A 24,862-nucleotide genomic window follows, 5' to 3' on the forward strand; every position below is an offset into this window, starting at 1 on the left:
CTTGTTCATATATGAATATATTATTTGATACAAGGACACTTTGCGTGTAAGCATTACTTTGTAGTATTATTTTCATTTAAAAAATGAAATGAGTGAAATTGAAAAGCGAATAAAAGGTGACATTTTCTCATTCATAAGACTTAGATAAAGTATTTAATGATTGATGGTTCTTTTTTCTTTTTTATATATAAAAAAAAAAAAAAAAATTGAAATAAGAAAAAATAAATAAATAAAAATAAAGTAAAAAAAATAAAATAAAATAAAATTCTTTAATATTAAATTTTTCTTCTTGTGATAAGGGATATTCTACAAGTTTAGCTATTTCTCTTTCCTCTTTTTTTTTGTTTTTTTTTGTTTTTTTTGTTTTTGCGTTATGAGAATCTTTCGTTACATAGGTACATAATACGCTTTGTCGTCGTTTCTTAAGTTGTATTTTTATTCTGTGTTTTATTTCAACTATTCTCCTACTTAGTAAGGCAACAATCCCTTCAACAAACAAAGCCTTTAGCTCTACAACAAAATATTTAATTTATGTTGTATTAAAAGGCTTGAGCCTCGTTGGGAAACTTTAAAAGCGCACAGGGGTGCAAGCAACCACACACAGCAAACGAACAAGCAACTATAAAATCGTTAAAAAAAAAAATAAAAAAAAAAAACGGAGGAAACACAAATAAAAGCAAGGCAAATACACATGTGTTTGCCTGCTAATTAAAAGTCATTTTTTTTTTTTTTTTGCATAGAATGTATAACACAATGGCTGACAATTTTAATTTAAAAAAATTACAACGAAGAGGATTTATGTATAGGTAACTGAGGTCATGCATGGAAGCAAATAGGGAGGGTTTCCGAAAGAAAAGTAATAGCATCAAATCTCACATATTTGTTATCCAAACTCGGCTGCATATGTATACGTATATGTATATTTAAGTGCTTTTTACTATTTCCCTTACTGCATAGTATAATAAAACTATAGTTAAGCGTTTGCATTTCGGGGAGATTTTTTCTTTAAAGCGAAAATACTAAAAAAAAAATTGGAGTATTTTTTTTTTTTTTTTAATATTCTTTACTTTAGGGCGTATCCAATCAATGTGAGATTCAAAGTTTGTTTTAATATAAATATCTGTACTTTTCTAAATTTAATCTATTATCTGCATTTTGCATAAGTTCATGCGTAATTCAAAGGTACATTTCAGCTGATGAAATTTTGAAAGGGATATTTATTATTATGATTATTAAGCATTATTCCCTATAATAGCTTTCCAGCGATCTACAAGTGTGTGGCGCTACCACAAGCAGCTTTGGTCAGTTTTCTCGAAATGCATTTTATTAGCCTACATACAAATTATTCCGCAAAGACAGAAAAAGATGGTATTTTAAAAACATCTCTCCCCTGCTATCCTGTAATTCCAGCGGTTTTAGTAACTGCTTCTTGAGCATCGTGCAGACTAGCCTACGCCTTTCCAATCGATTAAAGCCAGATATTTTTCTCTAGCAGTTAGTTCACAATACATGTCCTCCGCAATTGCTTTTAATGAATAAAATTCGCTCGGAATTTCGCTAAAGACACGATAATTTCGTCGGTCCATAATTTTTAAAACTAATTATGATTTTATTTTGCATTACAATAAATTTGAAAGCAATCCGTCGAATAGGACAGACTTTAGCAACTGGCGGCAATAAATATCTATTGTTGCGCATTGTGCTTGATATTTATTATTCATAGGACTGTATTTTTACAAAGGTTACCTCTCCTCACCCGAGGATAAAAATTGTCATATGTAAGCCGCTCTGCTGATTCTTTTTACTTAATTTATTGGCGTTGGGGACGTAGCCAAACTTGTCTACACTGCACAACATCGCCGAGTTAACGATTTTCCGCTGCTCATCAATGTCGTCAGTTATTGTTCTTAAATTTTTTTTGCCCAAGGCACTTACAATGCCGTCATTAATGCCAGATATTGCCATGGACGGCGGGTTAAACTTCTATATGACGGCATTCGAAATATGCCAAAGCGCGTTTTAATTGACATTCGAGCTTTCGTGAAATACCCGCAACGCATATACGCCATTTCGCGTTCAATTTTCAAATAATTCTTCAAAGCGCAAAGCGACTTTTTCGAATGTTGTTTCGCAATGAAGTGATACAAGACACCATAATCATTGCAATGCATGCACAGTAGTAAATAAAACAACCTTGTGGTTTAACAACGCGATCCGTTTTACGAGTTTCGGAGTGAAGTACATATTACAGATAATCAACCCTTATACGTATAGTTGTCTCGCACAACTCTAATAAAAACCAAAAATTGCGTTTTTAGTCAACGAAATGGTAAAACGACCCGTAAATGAGTGAAGAAACGAGTCTTAATTGGACATCATGTCAAAAAGCGTTTTTGCTTAGGTGTCTTGAGCTATCTTTTCTTTCATCTCTTGTGCTTTTCAACAGTCGAAAAAAATCTATATCTAAAAAAATTTAACTATGACATTCAGAATGCACGTGCAGTTCATCTAAACATCATTTGCGTGATAAAACTTGCATTTACGGTCGCTTGCTTAGCGGAGCGGCTTGGAAGAATTTTTACTATGAGAATTGTTGTTTACTACGAATATTTTCATACTTATCAGCGAAGACTAAGAAATATATTCATTTTGTCAACAGGTTCGTAACGTTCATAAGGAAGCGTTAGAGACTACACAAAGTACATATGTTCTTGATCAGGATCCAATTCTAAATCGACTCAAGCATGTCCGTCTGGCCGTCCCTCAGTCTGTGTAATATCTCTTGTAAAAATTCTCCTGGCCGCAAAAATGAAAATATCGACTTCAAATTTTCAAACCAGCCCAAGGTCTACAGTAAACTAGGTAGCCTAGGTAAACCAAGAACACCTCGATAAATGTATAAAAATTTGAAAGTATATTCCGCGATGCTGCAGCACCTGTACAAAAATGGTGAAAATTTATTATGCCTACCCAATGTTATAGCGCGTCATCATTTCATTTTCTTCCAATACGTTTGTAATGCGGCGAAGCAAGCTTCAAAGACTCCATAAAGTATATACGTTCTTAACCAATTTCAAATTAGGAATGCACCAAGTCTGTCTGTCCGTCTGCACGATCCGATTTCCGATTCGCCTACAAACTTGCAAAAGGTTTTGAAAATTACCCAAACTTTCAAAAGAAAACGTATGCAAAACTCACACGCCTATGTAACAAAGACACTGAACACTTTTGCTTTCCCTCTCTGTTGCTCGCTGCTCATAGACTATCACAGATAAACAGATTAGTTCGGAAATTCGGTTACAACCGCCTTGTTAGTATATACAAGGTGTACTACGTCGCTAAGCAAGAGCACATTTCTTTTGATAGTTGAAGATTCTCAGGCTATTGGAATACATTCTTCTGCCTCTTTGTCTTTTTTTCATCTCCTACGGTCATAATTGTTGAGATCAAACACTGATAAATCTGATAAATGTAAAGGTTGCAGAATAGGTTCGAAGAAGGATACGACATGTCAGTATCCACCTTGAAAGTAGGCGGAAAAATATAATTCACAATTTATGAGGGATGTAGGTCGATTTCGGTTTTGGTTTTGTGCGATTTTTTTTTGCGCCGTGTATGAATGTCTAGGTCACCTGAAAAGCTTTTATCTTTCTTATCGAAATGATCAAAGACGAAAGCGTAAATGATAGTGACTTTATCACTAACTTAGCAAATAAGGGAGACGGACAAAGGAGCCGAATTCTATGATGGCAAATAAATAAAATAAACATGAGGCTCCAGCTATGCAGCAAATCGGAAACGTTGCTTCTTAAGAAGAGGAATACCTATCGCCAATTTACCAGCATCCTGAATGAACTACTGTCGTTGCAATAACTACAGGGTAATACAAATTAATTCACCACTAATATCTTCTTACAGTGGGGAAAGCGATTACGAAGCCATTTATCTCAAGAATAGGCGCGTTTTTCACCCCGACGAGTTTTATTAAACCATGCCACGTTTCGACAATTCCTCCAATCACTTAAACTGAGAAATTGAAAGTTTGAAAATTTATCCATATGTAATTCAATTATTATGTCTTGTTCGGAAAGAGCTTTCTCTCTATTTCGCAAAGTTTTCCAATATTTTTTTTTAAGCCCTCATCATACACCGCATAAAATTAAATTTTCTCTGATATGTTGTGAAAAATTATTTGTTATAGCCGTTTATGAAGAGTTTGGATTCATCTGTATATTAAGCTTCAGTTACTTGTTTGCGAGATTATATATAATTTGCGATTTGTAGGCAGAATTAAGAAATATTCACTTAAAGCCCCGGAATTTATGCAATTGTACTTACCGATCACTCCGTTTCATTCATGATTATTGTGTGAAAACTATGTGTATTTAATTTTCAATTTTCCTCTTACTTATTGCCAGTCGGATGTTATTTCAAAGCATCAGGACGCAATTTTGCAGCAGCACAATACTGGTTCGTATATAACCTGCAAAGAAAGCAATTTTTTTTTTTAATAAGTCAAGAAATGTTCGGAAATTGTTTTTCTGAATTCTATTTTTGCTTCATTTCTTAGAATAAACGCGGCGTTCCCCGCTTAGCACGGTCAATCCTTACCGTGCTGTATGGCGTTATATTAAACTTTTTTATTTTTTTACTTAAACTAAAATATCATATGGAATAACGTAGTTTAAAGTTAGGTATAAATCAAGTGAGAAAGTTACATTGGGCGGGGCTCGAATCTTCTACCCATACCCATCGCTATGTTTTTCGCATTATATCTCCAAGTTTTTTTATTTGATTCCCATGTCGCTGGTATTATAAAGAAAGAAAAACTTAATCGCTGTGTCTACCATATTCAGTTTCGAATTAACTCATTTTTAGGTAGATAATAAAGCTTGATTTGCGGAGTGTAGAAAATAGTTTTAAACACTCTGTCTTGCTTACTTTACGACTAATAAGCATAAAACGTGAAAAGAGGGGAGAAAAAGTAAATTTAATCACTTCTAACATTGTGTGGGGGGGATGACCAACCTTTTCCATTTTTGCAAAGTGTAGATTGTTTCGTAAAATATATGTGGAAAATTTCAACCTTCCATCCTTTGCAATGTATGACTAGTGGGTAAAAAATCATAAACCTTTGTTTAGCAAAACGGAATTGCGTTCAGTTTCCGGTTTATTGCGGGCTTGTGTGCTGACCAATTTGGCTCATTTTCAATACCAGCCTGCGGAGCAACAAATAATTCCACTATTTCTACCAAGTTTGAAGTCGATATCTTCATTTTTGCGACCAAGAGAGTGTCAGCAACGTATAGCACACTGACATACAGACATGGGTTGATGCAATCAGAAATTCTGGCTTACCAAGAACATACATACTTTATAGGGTCTGTAAAGCTTTTTTGGGGTCATGTTGCAAACATTGTGATAATATGAGTATTCCCCCCCCCCCCCCCCCCCTCCACCATACTCCAGCTGTAAATTTCGATATTTACCATTTCTTTTCAACATAATATACACATTTTTGTTAGAAGCTTTTGAAGTCGAACCAATAATTTCCTGAATCTTTGCCGCTTTGTTTTTCAAAAATCGTTGTGTGCTTCATGCTACATGAAGAGTAACGTTTATCCTTTAAGTCATACGTATGAGCATGCACAGCAATGTTTTGTTGTTAAGAATATTCTGTCTGATGATATGTCTAAATTTATAACAAAATACTAAAGTAAACAAAAGTTTTAAACAATATGAAACTTCGAGTTTAAGTTTCAACAAAAAAAACTTTCCTTTTTTTTAATATAAAAGTTTTAAAGAAATATTTTCGCACAGAAATGAGGAAAAAGTTTACATTAAGAGGAAGACGACTATTGAATGTCCTCCACTCCCTTAAATATTCTATTGAATATTGATAGAAAAAAAAAATATTGAAATTTTTTTTTTTTGCTTTTAAAAATTTGTAAAAATATTCCATTACTTAATAAATTCCTTTGTATACTAATTCTAATATTCTAATTATCCGATTTGAGTTTTCCATTAATTAAACAACATTCGGAAGAAGTTGGCCTGTCAGTAGCTGTGGACTTTTTAAATTTAAATAAATAGGAAGAAGAAAGAAGAAGCATATGCAGAATGAAAAATATATATATGGAAAATGTGCATATGTATAAAAATGTATTGTAGTTGTGTTGATTTGATAGTTAATTGCATTATGTAACGAGATCTTTTACTTTCTTTTACGAAATTTCAAAGAAGATTTTTATATATATGTATGATCCAATTGAATTTATTATGTGTATGTATAAATATTGTATATATGTTTGTTTGTATATATATATATATAATGTTCATTTTTTTTTTTATTTTTTTATTTTTTTTTTTTTAGCAAATTTCTAGAGAAAGAAACTCTGCCCTGCAATAAACTTAAAATAGAAACGAAAAGAAGTAAAAACTAACAAAACAACAATATGATAACAACAACAATAATAATAATTTTAAGCACGCACTTGTAAACTTGAGAACACTTTTAGTTCTTATTCTCTTCTTTAACGTTTAGCTGGAGAATTTTTGTCAAATGTTTTTGCTTTGTTTTGAAAGTACGAAACTACAGACCATATGCACTTTTAGTGCACTCGTAAGGTAATAGTTTTGTTGCTTCCTTCCTCACGGCCATATATATAAAAGCAATAACGAAAGAAAAAAAATTATTGTAATGCTATCATTACTTTTATAACTGTATACTGTTGATTAAACTATCCACCTGTGTACATAGACACAACGATGCATAAATGTTAATAAAATATATATGTGTATGCATAACCGTATAGGTGTCTGGAAAGGAAAAGTAAATAAAAGATGAAAATATATACGGTTTCGAATGAATTTTCCGATACTTAGCACATAACACATATATGTAATGTAATGCAAACAAAAATCTTGAATAAATACCCTTTGCTACCTGATGTTATGCACGCAGGAAAAATGAGTTGCGTTTTTTTTTTTGTTTTTTTGATATTCTATTATCCTTTGACATTATCCACTTTTAGAAACGTAGCTCTTCGATCAATATTTGCACTTTTTCGTTATTATTATTGAATCAATTATGCTTGTTTGGTTTCACTACGAGCGCGGACACGATGAGAGAGCATGTTGTCAGAGCACGAGTAAGAATATTTACTAAATTTTGGGTTAAGATGTGCGACAGATGTGTTCACTAACTGAACATACATCGTTTACAAATCGTATGGAAATTTTCACAATTTTCATTTTAATGACAGAGAATCGGTCACTAAACCATCCAGTTTTTGATAAAGATAAAAAGTGCCGTTACTTTAACATTTATTAAATTTTTTGCTTAAATATTATTATGATGTTAGTTAAAAACTACTTCAACATGAAGAGATATGTGTAAAAAGTGTGCGAATCTAAAAAAGAAAATTCTCTTTAATTGATTAGAAATTTGAATATGAAGAGAAAATGTTCCAGTAGGCCGTAGCCCATCATTAAATGCCCATTTCGCTTCATACAGTTTATGCATGTAAGGATTTTTGCAAAAGCCTTGTATGGAAGGTGGTCGAAAACGTGGTCTGATCCGAATCATTTTCAACAGCGTTGGTCCTTGGGGTAAAATATGTCGGTTTACTAAATTTCATCAAAATATCTCAAAAATTGCAATCTTCTTTAAACAATGTACAAGAGCACAACACGGACAGACGTATATGCAGTCAGAGAAGATTATTTTCGACAATAATTCTGAATCGCTTGTCATTATAAAAAGTCATAAAAAGAGGGTCTGTTTCAAGCCCTTCTGGATGTGACATAAATCCGCTGGCTATATAACAATGATTTCTTTCGAACCCACCAATATTGTACCATTCGAGCATATCGAGTCTCAAATTTGTTGATTTGTAAGTTGATTCAATTTGAAAAATTTAATGATCTGATTCCGGTAACGGGTAGAAAAGTAACTACTCGTAAAGGCGTAACCCATAAGAGTAGTGTAGCTAGTGAGACACAATCCTAAATCTTACGGACTCCAATGTTACTCTAAATAGATTTTTAGCAGCAGCTTAGCCAGCTCAGTTAAGTTAGTATTGATATGAAGCTTACCATAGAGCGGGACAGTTTTTCAAGAATCGCAATTTAATGCCATTTACAAAACACACCTTAAGTAGGTATTTGACAGTCGAACATCATGAAATATTCATTGCAAAGAGCATCAAATGCAATCGACCTCATACACATTCTTACTTGCCACTGTTTTAAAAATAACTTTTTCCCGCAATACGCTTTAGTTAAAAGTTAGCTTAAAGAAAACCTTTGATTGCCCGGAAAATGTTAAAGAAACCTTTCAACAGAGTCTTTTATTTTTAATTTGAATTCAAATAAAAGTGAAAAAAACATAAAATAAATGAATTTTCGAAAGTAAAGTTTTTCAACAACTACACGTTTTCGTCACATGCTTCCGCATGAGTTCACACATTGTTAGAAAACTTTCGTAATATCCGCAATTGTTATAAAAGATCAATACTATGGGACATAAGCATTGCCAAACAGACGGATGAAAGCAGCTAAAATGTTAGATTTATTAACTAATTCGATCGGAGAATGCATTTAAAATACGAAACCTGCAGTCGATACATCAATTCGTTGATAAACCCAGAGTTCCGTCTAGGTTGGACAATTGGTTCGGTGACAGGAATTCTGCAACTTATTCTAAAAAGGAATAATGCAACAGAGCCAGTACGGCAAACATAAGAAATTGACCTTTAATCTTAAAGCTAAGTATGGATCCAAAAGCAATTAAAAAAAGGCCAAAGCCTTTTCACTAATTGCAGACATATCGATGGACCGAAATATCTCGTGATGTGTGCATACATTTTTGTTCGCCACAAGACTTCCATAGTTCATCTATTTGTCTAACTATGCTCTTTTAACAACCCATAAGTCCGTCCGTCCGTCCGTCCGTCCTTTTATAGGTCGGTTTTTTTGTTCGGCCGAGACAAACAGAATCTGACAGAGACATTCTTGACACGAAATTCGAAGGTTGAGTAAAACCCAATTAGCTAAAAGGCAATAATTGCGAGAACATGGGAAAAAAAACATTTCAGTAGGCAAAGTATCACTAGGCAAAGTGTAATAGTAATTATGAAATTTGACTCTCGCCACAACATACCATAACCTTGCTTATGCGAAACGAGAAGACAACCACTATCTGATATCATATGCTTAATAGAGATGCAATACTGCAAGGTTATGAAAGGCGCTGACTAGAGAATACTGCCCTGAAAGAACAAAGGGCTTTTTCAACTCAAGTGATTTCAGTGGAACTTACGCAAGCGGTCGCAATCATTTTTTCCTTTTTATTCAATCAAATAGAAAATAGTGAAGACATTTTAAATTATTTAGATAGCTATTAAGAAGAAATTGTTATGTTGGCGTGAAGGCGATGACACTTCATTTTTTTTTTTTTTTCTTCTTTTAATATCTTTAGTATCTTCAATATTCTTGAACGTTGCGTATTTAAATAATTTTCAGGCTTAACTAGAATTTATATTTTCCGGCCTGATTTTATTGTTTTATTGAACCATTTTTCTTAACATTTCACAGTAACGAAGCATAACCATAGGGTGCGATTATCTACTTGAACCTTTAATAACCGTTGGTACTCTTAACCTCAAGTACAATGTGTAACACTTAAAGCACACTCGGAATATTTATGACTTGCTACACATGCTGACATTTGCGTGTGTGTGCGTCTTTCTGCTGATATGTCATATATTGTTGTAAATTTCTCTCTTATACGAGTGAAAAACATTACATTTACATTACATTTATGTATATATAATGCTTGCAGTAGGATAACCTTGACCCCATGTGCGTGCCGGGTGTATATATATTTTGAAAAGTAATTTACGTTAGCTACGTTCATACATATATATTTAAAATGTCAAAATATGTTATGGGAAATTATGTTCATACAAGTAGGTGAGTAATAGTTTGGTCAAAATTTAGCTTATTGAACAAAATAAATGAAATTTTCACGAACGTCGGTATCCTATAGAAAAAAGCAAAATAAGCTGCAAGTAAAAGGGCTAAAAGCAACTGTGTACAGCAACATCGTCGAAAGTTTCATTATTCGTTATGCGCAACTTTGCAGATTTGATTTCTTGTTTCCTTACGATATGCAGTCTTTTACGATATATAAATTACGAATCGTCTCTAAACGACCAACTAAAATATATTGTTTAAAAAGGCAGGTAAGAGAGGGCTTAAAGATACCTCGGTCCTATCTCTATTTTATAGATCTGCTGATCTGATCTGCGCCTTAATTGCTTTTCTTTATTATTCAAGTTTCTGCTATATTAAGTTCTGCTGAGTGTATCGAAAATAATAATACACATATCTATGTGACTAATGCCATAGTAGTAGACTAAAGAGAACCTTTAATAAAGTATTAAATGGGGAGAGAGTTAAGGCAAGTTTGATTTTCTTTTAATAATATATACATTACATAATATTACTCATTAGGTTTTTCAGCCAATCATGATGAGGATAAGTAAAAAGAAAAGGAAAAAAGTATCGTAAAAGTTATTGTAGCATGTTGCGAGCTAAGTTTCTCAAAGAAAATAAGGTTGATGTTCACCGCGTACTAAAAGTGTGGTCGCTTTTTATCTTAAACCAGAGTCAGTAGGGAATAATGGACAATGAACGGGAAAACTGGCTGGTCCAAAATCGTCTTACACCCTTACACTGATCAAATACCTACTTTGAACTTCAGGGAGTCTTTGAGGTGTATTTAAAAAGTAAAGGGCGAGATTTATACAAAGCCCTCTTGCGTTGGTGATTATAAAAATGAACAAAGATTGAATTGAGTTGAGGTGGTTTTCTTTAAAGTGCTCATTCATAAGAGCTTCCCTTCTTTCGATAATTGGCAAATTCAAATTTTCCTATGCCTTATAGAAAAAAAAAAGGCCAAAGTGACTATAACTAGGAAACTTAATGTAAAATATATGGCTTTGCCGTAGATGAACATTTCAAGCAGCTAACAAAAAGCTTCGCGATAGTAACCTCAGCCTCCCCCAAATTAGTAGTAGTTCGGTTTTAGGATGATCTTCGATTGAGGAAGGGAATGATGGTAACATGTAACGCAAAGCTTATTACTCAAACAATATGAACCGTAGGTTACTAATTATTGATTTCTCTTTGGTCCATCTATAGCCCAATTTTCCAAATTTCGATGCCTCGGAAATCTACACATTTCTATATAAACGTCACTGCTTTTCATAGAAGATATTATAATAAATTTTAAAGAGACAGATAAGAAACCAGAAGCTAAAGTTCATAAGTTTCATTATAAGCTCAGTGCGGTTTCTTTTTTTTTTTGCTCGTCTTCCTTGACTTTTACAAATCTTGAAAAAAAAAGACATATAGTGACTTTTGTTTACAATATGCAATATATAAATTTTTGTTACATGTGCACTTGTCTTTTCCCAACGTTAAATAAATCCCAAGAATCTACTGCCAAATGTACATTACGAAGATTATGTTTATTTTATATTTATTTTTATATATTTATATATATATGTGTGTATATAGTTCTTTTAAGTCTATATTTTACGCAAACATACATTGGCATTACATGTATAAACTGAGCTATGCTTTTACTTAATACATACACTAAAGTATTCCTTAAGTTGCCTAAACTTAATTGTCAGAGAAAAGTTATACTCGTAACAACTTCACATATTATAGCATTTTCTTGTTCATAGATTTTAGCACAAACTCTGGTAAATGGAAAGTTATGGTGTTAAACTATCTTAAGAGAGCATTTATAGTAGTTATCGTATATACATAAATTTATAATGTATATGTACATATATGTATATGGAAACATATACGAAAGAGTTTTCTTTTTTTGTGTTGTTTTTTTTTTGAAAAAACTATTCAATTTTTCTTTTTTATATGTCCGAAATGTTTAATTATCGTTTCATGTTCTCTTATTTTTTTTTTTTTTTTTTTTTGGTTTTTATAAATTTTCTTGACCCTATATAAAATTTTTCCTATTTATCTTGATTTTCTTCAAAGTATACTCGAGAATGCTTTTCCTGTTTTTTTTTTTTTTTTTTAAGATCTTTAGAAATTATGAACGTGTTAAGCATTTCCAAACAGAGCATTTATTTTTAATAGCAAGTCATCATTTAGGAATTAAATACTTTATTTTTTTTTTTTTTTTGTACTTGTTTTTATGTTATCAAGCAATTAAGCTTTTAAGGGTTAAATAAAATGAGAAGATTTGTGGTGTAGATTTTCTTGTGTGATGAACTTTTTCAAAAAAGAAAAAAAAAAAAAAAAAAAAAAATTGAAAAGAATTTTAAAAGCATATAAAGAAAAGAGGACAAAAGGGAAAAAATAAAAAGAAAATAAAAATAGAATGAAAGGTCATACAAATAAGAAAACAAGAAAGTCCATTTAGCATATTACTTTATTCTATAGCGTATATATATATATATATATATATATATATATTCTAGAATCTTTCTAATAATATAATCTGTGGTAGGATATAAAAGTTGAAAAAGTTGTTTTAGAAGACATCTCGGCCGTTTATTTCGAACTGAGATGCATTAATAAATGCATCTATATCTATATTGTACTCATGTCATCATTGAGCGGTATAAGTAATGTGCGAATGGAGTGCAATTATAGAATGCATCATATATTATACTAGGTATGTACGTATTAAAGCGGAATTTTTCCGCGACATTCATCGTATGAAAACGGTAAAAAATTGTTTTGTTCAAAATATTGCCTATGACCTAGCCATACATTTGTGGTTACGTCAAAAAGGTTGTCGCTCTTTTGAGTCAAACCAATCCCCGAGATTTTTTTGTTCATATTCGTGAGAAACAAAGCGCTGCTCAGCGAATGTGTATCCAATCGATGCAAACAAGTGGCAATCGAAGGGACTCTGGGGACTTTGGTGAGTGAGCAGCATGGGCTCGCAATTTACACTTAAGTGCTTCAAATGTGTTAAACACTGATTTTGTTGTACGGACGGATGTATAGATGATTTTCATGTAAAAATGATTGTGGCGCCTTGTTGCGAATGATTCAAGTCGATCAATTCTTGCTGGTAGCGTTTGGTATTAATCTTTCCAAAAACGTATTTGGCAGTTAATAACAAACTACAGATCCCGCCAAGCACATAATATTGTCTTCTTGTCAAACCAATGCAATCTCGCAATCGATGTGGATGATACGTCTAAATCTTTACGCCCGTGTTTCTCGAAATAGAGTCACATTCCATTCTCAGTTAGGATACGATGTAAAAGCGACTGTCTTTTGTTCGGACAAAGGAAAATTGCTGTCACCGAATGCTCCCTATTTCACGAAAAAGACGGTATTTTCGCTGTTAGAAAAAGTGTTTTTGTATTACGACAGTACACGAAAATGTTTTGACATTATCACTACTTATTGCTGGCACAAATTCAGATATGTATTGTGGTTTACAACCGATGTTAAGGGCACCTCTCGGTAAAGTTCGGTTTCATATTTACATACCTGATATTGTTTATAAGGAAAAATTGAAAAAATGATAGACAGAACATTTGAAGGGAAGGTTCAACCCTCCTCTCTGAAAGCAGAACTCTAGATGCTTATAGTTGGCAGCCGTCCGCGAAGGTAAGATATATAATAAAGGAATGACATTTTTTTTTTTTTTTAAATTTATAACAAATTATTAAAAAGTTTTTCAATAGAAAAAAACAAAAAATATCACTCTTTGCCTGCTAAACTGCATTTCTGGGAAATGTTGAAAGCCTTCGTTTTATGTGAAATTCGGATGACCTTGCATTTAAAATTCATGCAACACGGAAACTGTTTTTGAAAGACATTCTATATACGAACAATACGATATTCACGTTTCCCCCTAAATACAATAAAAGTTCGAATAGAATACTCGGTACTTGAATGACAGGATACTGGAATGTGAGCAAACAGATTGCTATTAATAGCTATTATCTGCACTTGAGAAACGAATTCTCAGCATCAAACTATTCTTAAACAAATTTAAAGACTAAGTCCTTAACAAATAAGTAAATCTAGCGAGATATTTGAAAGCGTTCATATAGTCTCCTAAAGAGTGATATAAAACCTTACAGCTCTTAATACTTAATATGAACACGGAGTGTGCTTGGTTTTTAATCTTTGAATTGCTCAACTTGTACTTTTCGGACTGATGGGAATATTATCGATATACGAAACGGAAAGGTTGCAAAAAAAGTTAATTATGAAAAGAAGTCTACGATTGACTTACGATATATTGAATTCAAAAAATGGTCTAAAAATTAGATGAATGACTAAGGAATAATGTCATCTTTCCAGATTTCTGTTTCTTGTCCATAAAATAATTAACTTAAAATATCTCCACTTTTCGAAAATTGTAATCAGACATTTTTTTATAAGCGGAAAATGTCCACAATTACATCATAGATAAATTATTGCAAACAAGTGCAATACGCGAATGATATATAAATCATTGTTAATATGAATGCGAATCAATAATTTATTATTAATTTCACTTAAATTATTTCCTCTATTAAGAGTAATTATAAAATGATATATTAAAAAAATATATATAATATAAAAAAAAAAAAAAAACGAAAAAGAAACAATATAAAAAATCGTAATCGATTTGAAGCGAATGTCGTGCAAGTAGATTCAATATATATATAATATATATGTAATATTAAAAGTTAAACTCATATTGAACGGTTCTGTTGAACGCTATTAATTTTTTTTATATACTCGAGTGAATACGCTAACAAAGCTCTTTATAAACTAAATCGTTATTGAACCGAACCTACAGATAATCCTGGTAAAAAACTATATAAGTTAAACTTTTACGCAAATGCTTTTACGAGAACATAACTTATGAATATAAGGAAATATGGAAGGATTGTTCAAAATCACTTAAGCCTCATGTGTATGGCATGGCTGTTCGCAAGGTAAGTGAACTTGCCTATTAATCTTGTTTTCTTAATTGAATGAGAAGCATAAGCATCGAATTTCAAGTTCCTATCTTAATTTCCACGACTGCGAGAGGACCAGTAAGAAATGTTGACTTTCTTTAGACTTCGAAAGTTCAAATGAGTTAAACTGCTCTTTACAAGGAAATATGGGAAAAAAGGAAAGAACGGATGACACTTCATCTATCCGAGAAGAAACCGAGTGATAGAGAGGATGAATGCGAGAGAGTGGAAGAGAGCGAGGTAGAGTGCGGAAGAGAGCGATAGAGAGGGGAAGAGAGAGTGAGAAATCGGAAGAGAGAGAGGCAGAGAGAAAGAAAGGGTGATAGAGAGAGAAATAGAGGGAAAGAAAAGTGGTAGCAAAACTTCCTTTCTTTCCAAGCTAATGCAGCGCATGGAGCAGAAGCGCTCTACAGACCAAGGGTTACTTACATCTTTTAATTTTTTTTGACCACTGATATATTTCATATCATGAATATATATATATATATTCTTTTCACGATTAAGCTAAAGTCGCTTTCAAAAATCTATATCAATTTCGTTGGTATTTAAAACAGGGATAGAGTGAGTTTTAAATTCGTACTTTATGTAAATGCGAAATTTTCGATATGTGTCAATTTTATATAATTTTTAAGCTTTATTATAGTATCGCAAATAGGTTTGTTTTGTTATTTGTCTTTAATTTGTAACTTATATCAGGTTGTTTTTAGATGTACGTTATTTACGATTGTTTGAGTTCTCAGCAACTGAGAACCAAATCCACATAATCCAAACTCAAATTTTATTAAGAATCCTTTAATTTTCCATATATATTGTGGCTTTGGAACCGATTCAATTAGAGAAAGAAATGATGGATAGAGAGATGAATTGGAGGACATCATTAAATAGGTTTTCAAATTTTACATTCACTAAAAGAATTTGAAAACTACAAAGGCCTTTGCAGACGATTTCTAATTATTGCAAATGAAATGACAAAAAAAGCATACTTTCGCGGCTTACGTTCATAAGTTTGAAACCGTAATATGGAATATGGCGTGCAAAGGACAAAAAAAAAAATTTATAATAGAACGTATGTATAGGTATATGTTATCGTAAAGTGAGGCTATACTAAAGCGAATCTTGGATGCCCTTTAGTTAACGGTTTCTTCTTCGTTCAATGTGAACACGACATTAAGTAGGTAAGTCAAGTATGCCATCAACACAACTGTTTCGGATTGCGAACTACTGATCGAAATATGTTTAGGTTCCTTCTTTTTTTTTTCCGCTTGTAAGCGAAGTTTTTATAGAAATCAAGCACGAGCATAAGTCTTTAAAAAAAAGTAAAAAATTATGGATTTGTACTGAGAATATTTTTGATGAACCCTCCATTGCCCCTGGAACTATTTTAATGCTCGCATTACCACATTTTTATTTTGTGTTGAAGTCATTTGTAACCAACTAATGAACTTATGTCATATTCAGAAGCTGTGTCCGTCCACACGACCTAAGAACTTTTCTTTTACCAGAGTGCTTGTCCATTTACAAATTTCAACAAAAAAGATGTACGCAGTGACTAAGTTAGCAACTAATAATAGTACGTAATTTTTACTGGGCATTACTCAATGGATTTTGGCGAAGAGAATAACAAAATTAGTATGTTCTCCGCCATATCGCTGATGTATGTGAAAAAAATTGCGATGAAATAATGATAGTTTTTAAATTTCTCTTCGTCGCTAATGATTTTCTTTTTTTCACACAATAAATTATAACGAAAGATATAAACTCAATGCAAGCAATGATAAAAAATGAATAAGTGGAAAAGAGAAAACATGTTAAATATTTAAATAAAAAGGTAAATCAATTTGAATTGGTTTTGTTAGTTACTGGTAAAATTAATAAATGAAAAACTCGAGCGTATTGTTGGCGGACGATAATTCGTTATTGTATCTTGAATATAGTTATAATAAGTGGAGATTATGACTTTTTACAAGCAATTCACTGCCGTCTTTCACAATGAGAATAACGGCCAAGCAAACGGTGCACTCGCCTTGTAATTTACGATGCGAAGAGATGTTATATGAAGTTAAGTGTTGCTTATGCGAAGAGATGTTATATGAAGTTATGTGTTGCTTACGCAATAGCTATTATTTCTTGTCTTGTCTTTTCTTTTCTTTTCTTTTCTTCATTTTGCTTACTCTTCAATTAACTGTTTGCGTCAAGAGGTCACTACGAAAGGCATAGGACATGTTAGTCTTGTAATATCAATAATTAACCACAAGAGGTATTTATTAGTTGGAATTTATTGTGAGTAAAAGCTCATAAGGCAGGATATAAGAAGCATTAATTCCCATAACATTGTTTGGAATATTTCCGGCATCACTGAGACCACCAAATGTTTGCTGCTTTTTCGCTACTGTTACCTTTACTACTACTACTACTACTTCAATTTATTTACAATGCGAAATCATTGCATTCGGAGTCTGTCATTGTAAGAAGGAAACATTCGGTTACTTAGGCAGAAGAACAAAGAAAATCGAAATTGTATAACACACATGCATTTCACTTGGACCAATTGCAGATTTTATAAGCAATGTAAACGATAATCCCGGACAGAGATATTTATACGTTTATATATAAAGCGGATTCGATGTTTTACAGCAATTTGCTTGTAGTTTTACTAAAAATGTGGAGCAACAAACAAACTGAATACATTCTTGAGGTAATTGCTTGTATAGGCGTGCTAAGGCCTTTCGCTCGGTCAAAACCAAAAATTAGTTTTAAAATTTTAAATAAAACCCGCACTTAATACAAACAACAAAGTACTAACCAACCATTAAGTAAGGGGTATCTGAGATTCGCAGCAAGACAGTTCAGAACTCTCTTTGCCAACATTCACTTTACTTGTATTTATTTGATAGAAATAAATGGCAAACATGACTGGGCGTACTTATTAAGGCTCACTCACTTACTAGCGACACAAAAAGAAATCCAATTTGTTAAATCACTAAATGAATAGATTTTCTTCCTTCAAGTCAATAAATTGATTTTCATTTAAAATCCTGTTAACTGTAAACGCAACATTGGACTCAGACACTTTAGCAAATATTGATTGGTGGTAAAATGAATATGTTTATGAGAGCGTGGTAAAATCATATAGAGTTTTTCATGCAGACAAAGTTCGAAAAGTTCATTTAATAGTCATTTTGATGGCAGATATTTCAAACTTTCACTTGCTTTCGTTTTTGTCTGACAGCTTACGTTAATACTCGTTCTTAATGAAAAATATTTTTACATGACTTTTTAATCCTTTACGTGGGCAATACATTGGATTGGATTTTATCAGCGAAATATTTGACATTTTTTAAGGTTAAGTTGAAGCCATTTATGGTAGGTACATCCTTTAGACCCTTCAATATATGTCAATAACTATTATTTGTTTATGCTTTGCATATTATTTCGAAAATAGGTTTACCTTTCCGGTCACAAGAACTATCCGTCTATTCACAATCTTTGCAAATGCTTAATTAAGCCTGCCTTGAAAGCTTAACGCAATCATGTCCGGTTATACATAGGTTAAATAGGGCAACATATCGATGCAAAGTATTAGAACGAGATCGTGGCAACAGAACGTTTCCTTGCCTCTGAAGCGAACAAATGCAAACGAAACTAACTTATGTTAAAGATGCCCGCGAGTTAGAAGGAAATTCAGTCAACAGGAAACTCCTTATCGGATCATTGTCAGCTGTCAGAATGGAGAAAAAATGAAAGAGTTTCCTCCATGGATCCCATGATAACCGCTGTCCTTCGATACACTTGCATTAGCATTGTGTTAAATCTCGTTGCAATCTTTCCCCGAAGATTATCAATATCCGAAGAAACAATCTGCACTCATACTTTCAGATCATTACTACTTCTTAGATCCATTGGAATTTGTTCAATGTCCTCAACTCATAAGAAACAAAAAGTCTTATTGAAGGGGGAGAAATTTCTTCCGTCAAGCCCATTAACTTCCATCGGGGCATTTTCCGGATGCCGAGGATCTAAGATCAAATTGATTTATTTGTGAGAAAGTTGGAACTTTGTAAAGGTTTCGTGCCCGCTACACAGAAGTACCATTGTACGTACTAGCGTAAGTGACGATTATAATATTTGACCTCTGTACACAATTTTTCAATCTATTTTTAATTCTTGCAAACATTACCGAAAAATTACGAAAGAATCACGTTCATCTTTAATTTGGTCATTCCTTGGGGTATTAATGGAAAATTCTATTAAACGGTCAAGCATGATAGCAAGTATTTAAGTAACAATCGCATCTTCTTTACTTGAGGAGCATTTCTTCACATCTATTATTACAAACCTAAAAACGGTTTTCAATTTTACTTTACGATATTAAAGTAAATTTTAACAGGTCGTTGACACATACATTTAGTTGCAAGTATTTTTTGAATTCAATTCAATTGAATTGAATCCTTTACACTTTACTTGCCAAAATTATTTAGTTTATTACATTAAATATTAAAAAAAAAAAGAAAAAAAAGAAAAAAAGAAAAACAAAACGAGAAAAAAGCGAAAAAAGGGAGGGACTGCATTCGTATGTGACAATTCATGCCACAGGAAAAACGCTTGACAGCTGTAACAGATGCACATCCATATCACATATCACCTGTATAGTTAGTGCAAAGGCAACACTGCCATATAAGTGCTTCCATGTATCTATAAACTAGCTCTTCTCAAATATCCACACATACGTACAGATTTTTCCTTTATGTATCTAAATCTATATATATATATATGTATATATGTGTACACATATATCTGTATAGATAGATATATACATATATCTATATATATATATATATATATGTATATATATACATATATATATCTCTGTATATACATACAAATGTATATAATATCATCAGGCCTCTGCTCTATAGCGGTGAGTGAACTAAACTTTTCGAGTTTAATGTGGATAGACATGACTAGTTTGTTGGTTGGTTGAGTGTTTGCTTATATGACAGCGTATTGCATTTTACACCATTTTGGTATTTGCCTGCAATCTATTCATAAATATTTAAGTAAATAAAGGGATATATCGAAATGTAACAAATACCGATGCATATGATATATTTATACATATATATATATATATATATATATATTTATATATATATATATACATAACTAAGAGAAAGAGGAAGGAAAGGCAAGGTGTTGCCAGGCACTATGTCATACATATATGGTTCTTTATGGTTTAAATGTAGTCTGCATTTTAATGCATAAAATAGTAGTTATTCTATGAGCAAATAGATAAAATTCCCAAACTGATTTGTATTTTTTTGATTTTAATTTTGACTCATTTTTTAAAAATGTTTTTTCTTTATTGTTTCGTTTCTATATATCAAGCCATTGAGTAAATCTTTTGTGATTTGTTTTACAATCAAGTTATTGTAAATTTACAAAATATGAATTTTAACTTTCAATTTACCGCAATTGGAGGCAAAACCTACGTTATATAATTTTGATCGATCGAATGCCTAACAAAGAAAATTTCAATTTTTGTATATTGACTAACCAATCAAGATTAAAATTTTGAGCGGTCGGTAAGTAGACGAGTAAATGATTCGCTATATATTCAATTTTTAAGATGTCATTTTCGCTGCGCAGGCGACAGCATGCTGTTGCTACTTACATTTGTTGTGCACTTGCTTGAAACAATAGTTTTAGTTAATTTCGCAAATTTTGACCCTAAGAGAAGCTAGAGAAGAAATTATTTGAAGCGAAAATGAAATTTCGTTATGAGAAATTTGATCGATAAGGTGTCAGAAGCACTGGTTAACTAGGGAGCAGTGACGATGACAACCAAATTGAAACCATTTTCACAAGCAGAAGAGACTAATGCGAGAGACAATGGAGAGAGAGATTATAGGAAAACTAAAATTATCTCTATGTTCTCCTTGGAACGTCGTAACGACTTGGGGAATTTACGAAACAGGGAAAAGCTCGGCAACAAATATTACGCTAAATATAGAAGTTAGTGAATTTTCGGATGTAGATTTTACACAGTCCTTGAGGCTTCTTCTTGGATGCTGCAAACGTTTTGATAAAAGAATGATATTTTAATACTTTATAATAGGCGTGGTAGGCGTGGCCGCTTGTTTTGCACATTTGTACAGGTTGAGCTGGACCACTCACAAAATATAAATGCAAATTTTTACCCTTTCACCTGCTATGGTTTATAAGTAAGGAATTAGTAAGAAATTAAATCTTTTTTTTTTTTCTTTTAAACAAATGGCCCCAGATCGTGTGGCACTGGCCTCATGTCTCTCAGACAGATTTGGCTCATTTTCTGCATGAAAAAGCTTACAAGAAAATATATAGTTCATGCGATTTCTAAGACTTCTTTCTAAATTTTGCAAATGTTTTGACAAAATGGATACACATTTCATAGTTCGGTGTAGGGTTTAAAAATCATTCCAAAATCGATATTTGTGATGATGTTTACTCTTTATATTGTCTTTTCTATGCATTCAATTTAAAATAAATTTGAAAACTCGGTAGACTGAAAATCAAGATTAACCAAGTAACCCAAATGCATGGTCACGTTTTATCTAAGAAAGAATGAATGAACAATGGCAAGTCGACATGTCGATCGGCTTTGCTGACGCTTGAACTTAATCTGAAAACGATGATTATAACCGAAAATTTGAGAATAATTTCATCTTCCGACACGAACAAACCCGATTAAATGGAGTCATAAATTCGCATTGACTATATAGAGCGTCTAGGATGCTCGTTGTGCAGTTTATGAGTCTTTGAAGAAGCGCTCTGAGCTGGAAATAAAATGATGTCAAATGGAAACAACTCGTCGCCGTCTACTTTTGTTCGGTGATAAGCAAAAAGCTATAACCATTGTAAATAAACGATTCTTATGCAAAAAATTTAATATCTTGCTAGTCATGATTTAAAAAATTAATTTTTCAAAAATAGCACATGGAATAACTAACAATGTTAATAGTTTGCAGTTTTTTTCAGCGCTACAAGCAAAAACCATACGAAAAAGTGTATAAAAGTAACAAATGAAAAAAATATGATAGACCAATATACATACAAACATGCATACAATGAATTGTTTTTCTAATTAAATTTTCATAAAAATCTAAAAATGTGCATATTTTAGATGCAAACGTATGTGTGCACACAAAAATCATTTATACATTTACGTAAAGTAACTCCAGCTCTAACTGTGTTTGCATATCTGGAGCGAATTTATGTTTCAAAAAAAAAAAAAAAAACTATTTATGTCTGTAGGTTTATATAGGATGGCACATTTTGTGCTATGTATTTAGATTTCTATATACATTTTATAGTTAATTTTTGTTTGTGTGGAAAAGAGAGCACATGCATACATAGATAGGTAGGTAAATGGCAGTCTGGCGTTAAGCGGTAATTGACTTGATATGTTGTAAGCGTAAAAAGTATCCTCAAGTGGGAAACATTGCTCTCTTAAGAGACGGCGGAAAAGTCTTTCGTCATAATATTAATAAGCGAACTGCGCTTTTGTGGGAATAAAAATATATATATGTTTAATCACAAACGTATATATAAAGTCAAGCTTGCTATAACGGGATTAACTCATACCACGTTTTACGGTGCTATATGAAAATCCAAATTAATTCAATCCGGCTATGGAAATCGGATTTAGAGAAACGTGCAATTAAGACAAACCGGATTACAGTATGTCGCGCTATACGGCAACCACTGCCGTGATTCGCGGAAATCGCTTTGTAACGAATTCAAGACAAATGAATTTAAAGGATTTCCGCGTACCGGTACCGCGTTATGTAGAGTCTCTGAAACAATTAAGAAATTAAAGGAAAGAAATTCTTTACGGAAATTCCCTGATAAATAAATTTGGATTTAATCTATAAATGGCCATAAGTGGAATAAGTGAAAAGCATTCAAATCGTTCCAACATTTTTATAGGAAAAATTCGTTATATTTTCGCTCCGTCTAGTATGCAAATCGCGTTGTAAAAATATTGCGTTAAATAAGAGTTCACTGAACTAGTGCGCTTGTTATAATCAAGATTTTCCAAGCGTAGAGATTTTTTTTGGTAAAAGTCAATTTTTTCTTCTTTTTTTTTTATGCCGCTTATGCATAAAACATACGCACAATCTTACAAATTACAGAATTTAAGAAGAGAAGAGAAAATTATAAATAATATTTTACTTAATGCTTCAGTAAATATTTATCTGCGGCAGCATCATCTGTCATTCATAAATATTACAATACAAGTGCATACATGTTGCATATGTATTCGTTCGCTTTCTTTATTTTATAAAATGCAAAAATCAGTAATAAAAAAATGACCGCATTTCAGTTGAAAGTTTAGTTACATCGTCGTTTTGTTACCTGTTGTTGCAATCGAAAGTTACTGAAAGCATTAAAGCATTTTTCACAAATTTAAGGTTAAATTTAAAAATAGTTTTTTAAAGAAAATTCCACTACAAAGTACACTCAAATTTATTCCATCTGTTTTATAAGGTTTGATAAGTCGCTCGCTGATAATCTTCGCTCAATTCTATCTCAGAACAATGCCTTTAGTTTAGCAAGAAGAAGAAACAATATTTTAAACTATGAGGACTTTGTAGCTTCAGAAGAGAAGAAGAGGCCAAGCCTTTTTCAAGGCGCAAAATTTGCTACATTTTCTTTCATAAATGTCGTCCTTCCTGATGAGCCCTTTCTTGCCAAGGCCAGACAATTCACAATTAAACCTCAAAAGGCAATCAATGACAAATAATCATTTAAACCCATTACATTACTTTTCTTGAGACTTAAGCTCAAGGCGCAGCAAACCATGAGAAAGAGAAGAATCATGCTTTAACCCATAATGGACGCAGGCGGTAAGCAGAATGTATGTCTAACACGAGAGTTAAAGCGGGTCTTGTTACTTGCTACTGTTTTGTTACAGAAAAAGAAGATACCTATTTAGTCCATTTGGACGAGTGTGATATCCCCGGAAGAGAATAGAATAAAATGAAATCCTTGAGAACATGTTTCTGTGATATCCAACTATGCCAAGTTAAGTAAAAGGTATCCGTTCAAATGAAGGCAACATTTCAGGCTCGAAATCATACGCAAAAAACAAAAAAAAAAAACATATAAAAAAGTTATACTGGGTGGGGCCCTAATCTCGGATACCCACCATTATGTTTTTTGCATTCTACTCTCCAAGTTCGTTCATTTGATAACCATATCGCTGGTATTATTAAGAAAAAATTAATCGCGGCGTCTACCATATTCATGTCAAAACTAACCCAATTTTAGGCAGATAATAATTTGAGGAGTGTACAAACTAATTTTTAAACATTCGGTCTTGTTTGCCTTATGATAAATAAGCACAAAACTTCAAAAAAGTGAAAAAAGCTGAATTTAATCACTTGTCAATTTTGTGTGGCCATGGGCCGATTTTTCCCATTCTTGCACATAAAGAGTAGAGTCCTTTGTAAGGTAACTGCGGAAAATATCATCTTTGGAAGTTTAATAATTGCCTAGTAGCGAGCAATAATCAAAAAATATTTGTTAAAGAAAACGGATTTGCGATCGGTTTACGTTCCACTGTGCGCCTCTGCTCTCACCAATTTGGCCCATTTTCAATAACAACCTGCGTGCAGGTGTCTACCAAATTTGAAGTCGATATCGTTATTTTTGCAACCAAGAGATTGCCAACAACATACGCCATGTATACACACAGACTCCTAGACGGATAGACGGACAGACATGGTTAAATCAACTCATAATTTTACGTTGATCAAGAGTACTCAAGTATACTTTATAGGGTCTCTGAAGCTTTCCTTTAG

The 24,862-nt window shown here is 32.5% G+C and overlaps 1 long non-coding RNA gene across 1 annotated transcript in view; it reads right to left on the reverse strand.

The window, feature by feature from the left end:
- Positions 1-24,862, reverse strand: part of LOC119638218 — a 62,579-nt gene that overhangs the window by 29,866 nt on the left and 7,851 nt on the right. The window contains exon 2 of the long non-coding RNA XR_005247403.1: positions 4,339-4,483. This is a non-coding gene — a long non-coding RNA (uncharacterized LOC119638218). The remainder of the gene's footprint in view (positions 1-4,338; positions 4,484-24,862) is intronic.

The sequence above is a fragment of the Glossina fuscipes genome, unplaced genomic scaffold, assembly GCF_014805625.2.
Source record: "Glossina fuscipes isolate IAEA_lab_2018 unplaced genomic scaffold, Yale_Gfus_2 85, whole genome shotgun sequence".
Classification (NCBI taxonomy): Eukaryota; Metazoa; Arthropoda; class Insecta; order Diptera; family Glossinidae; genus Glossina; species Glossina fuscipes.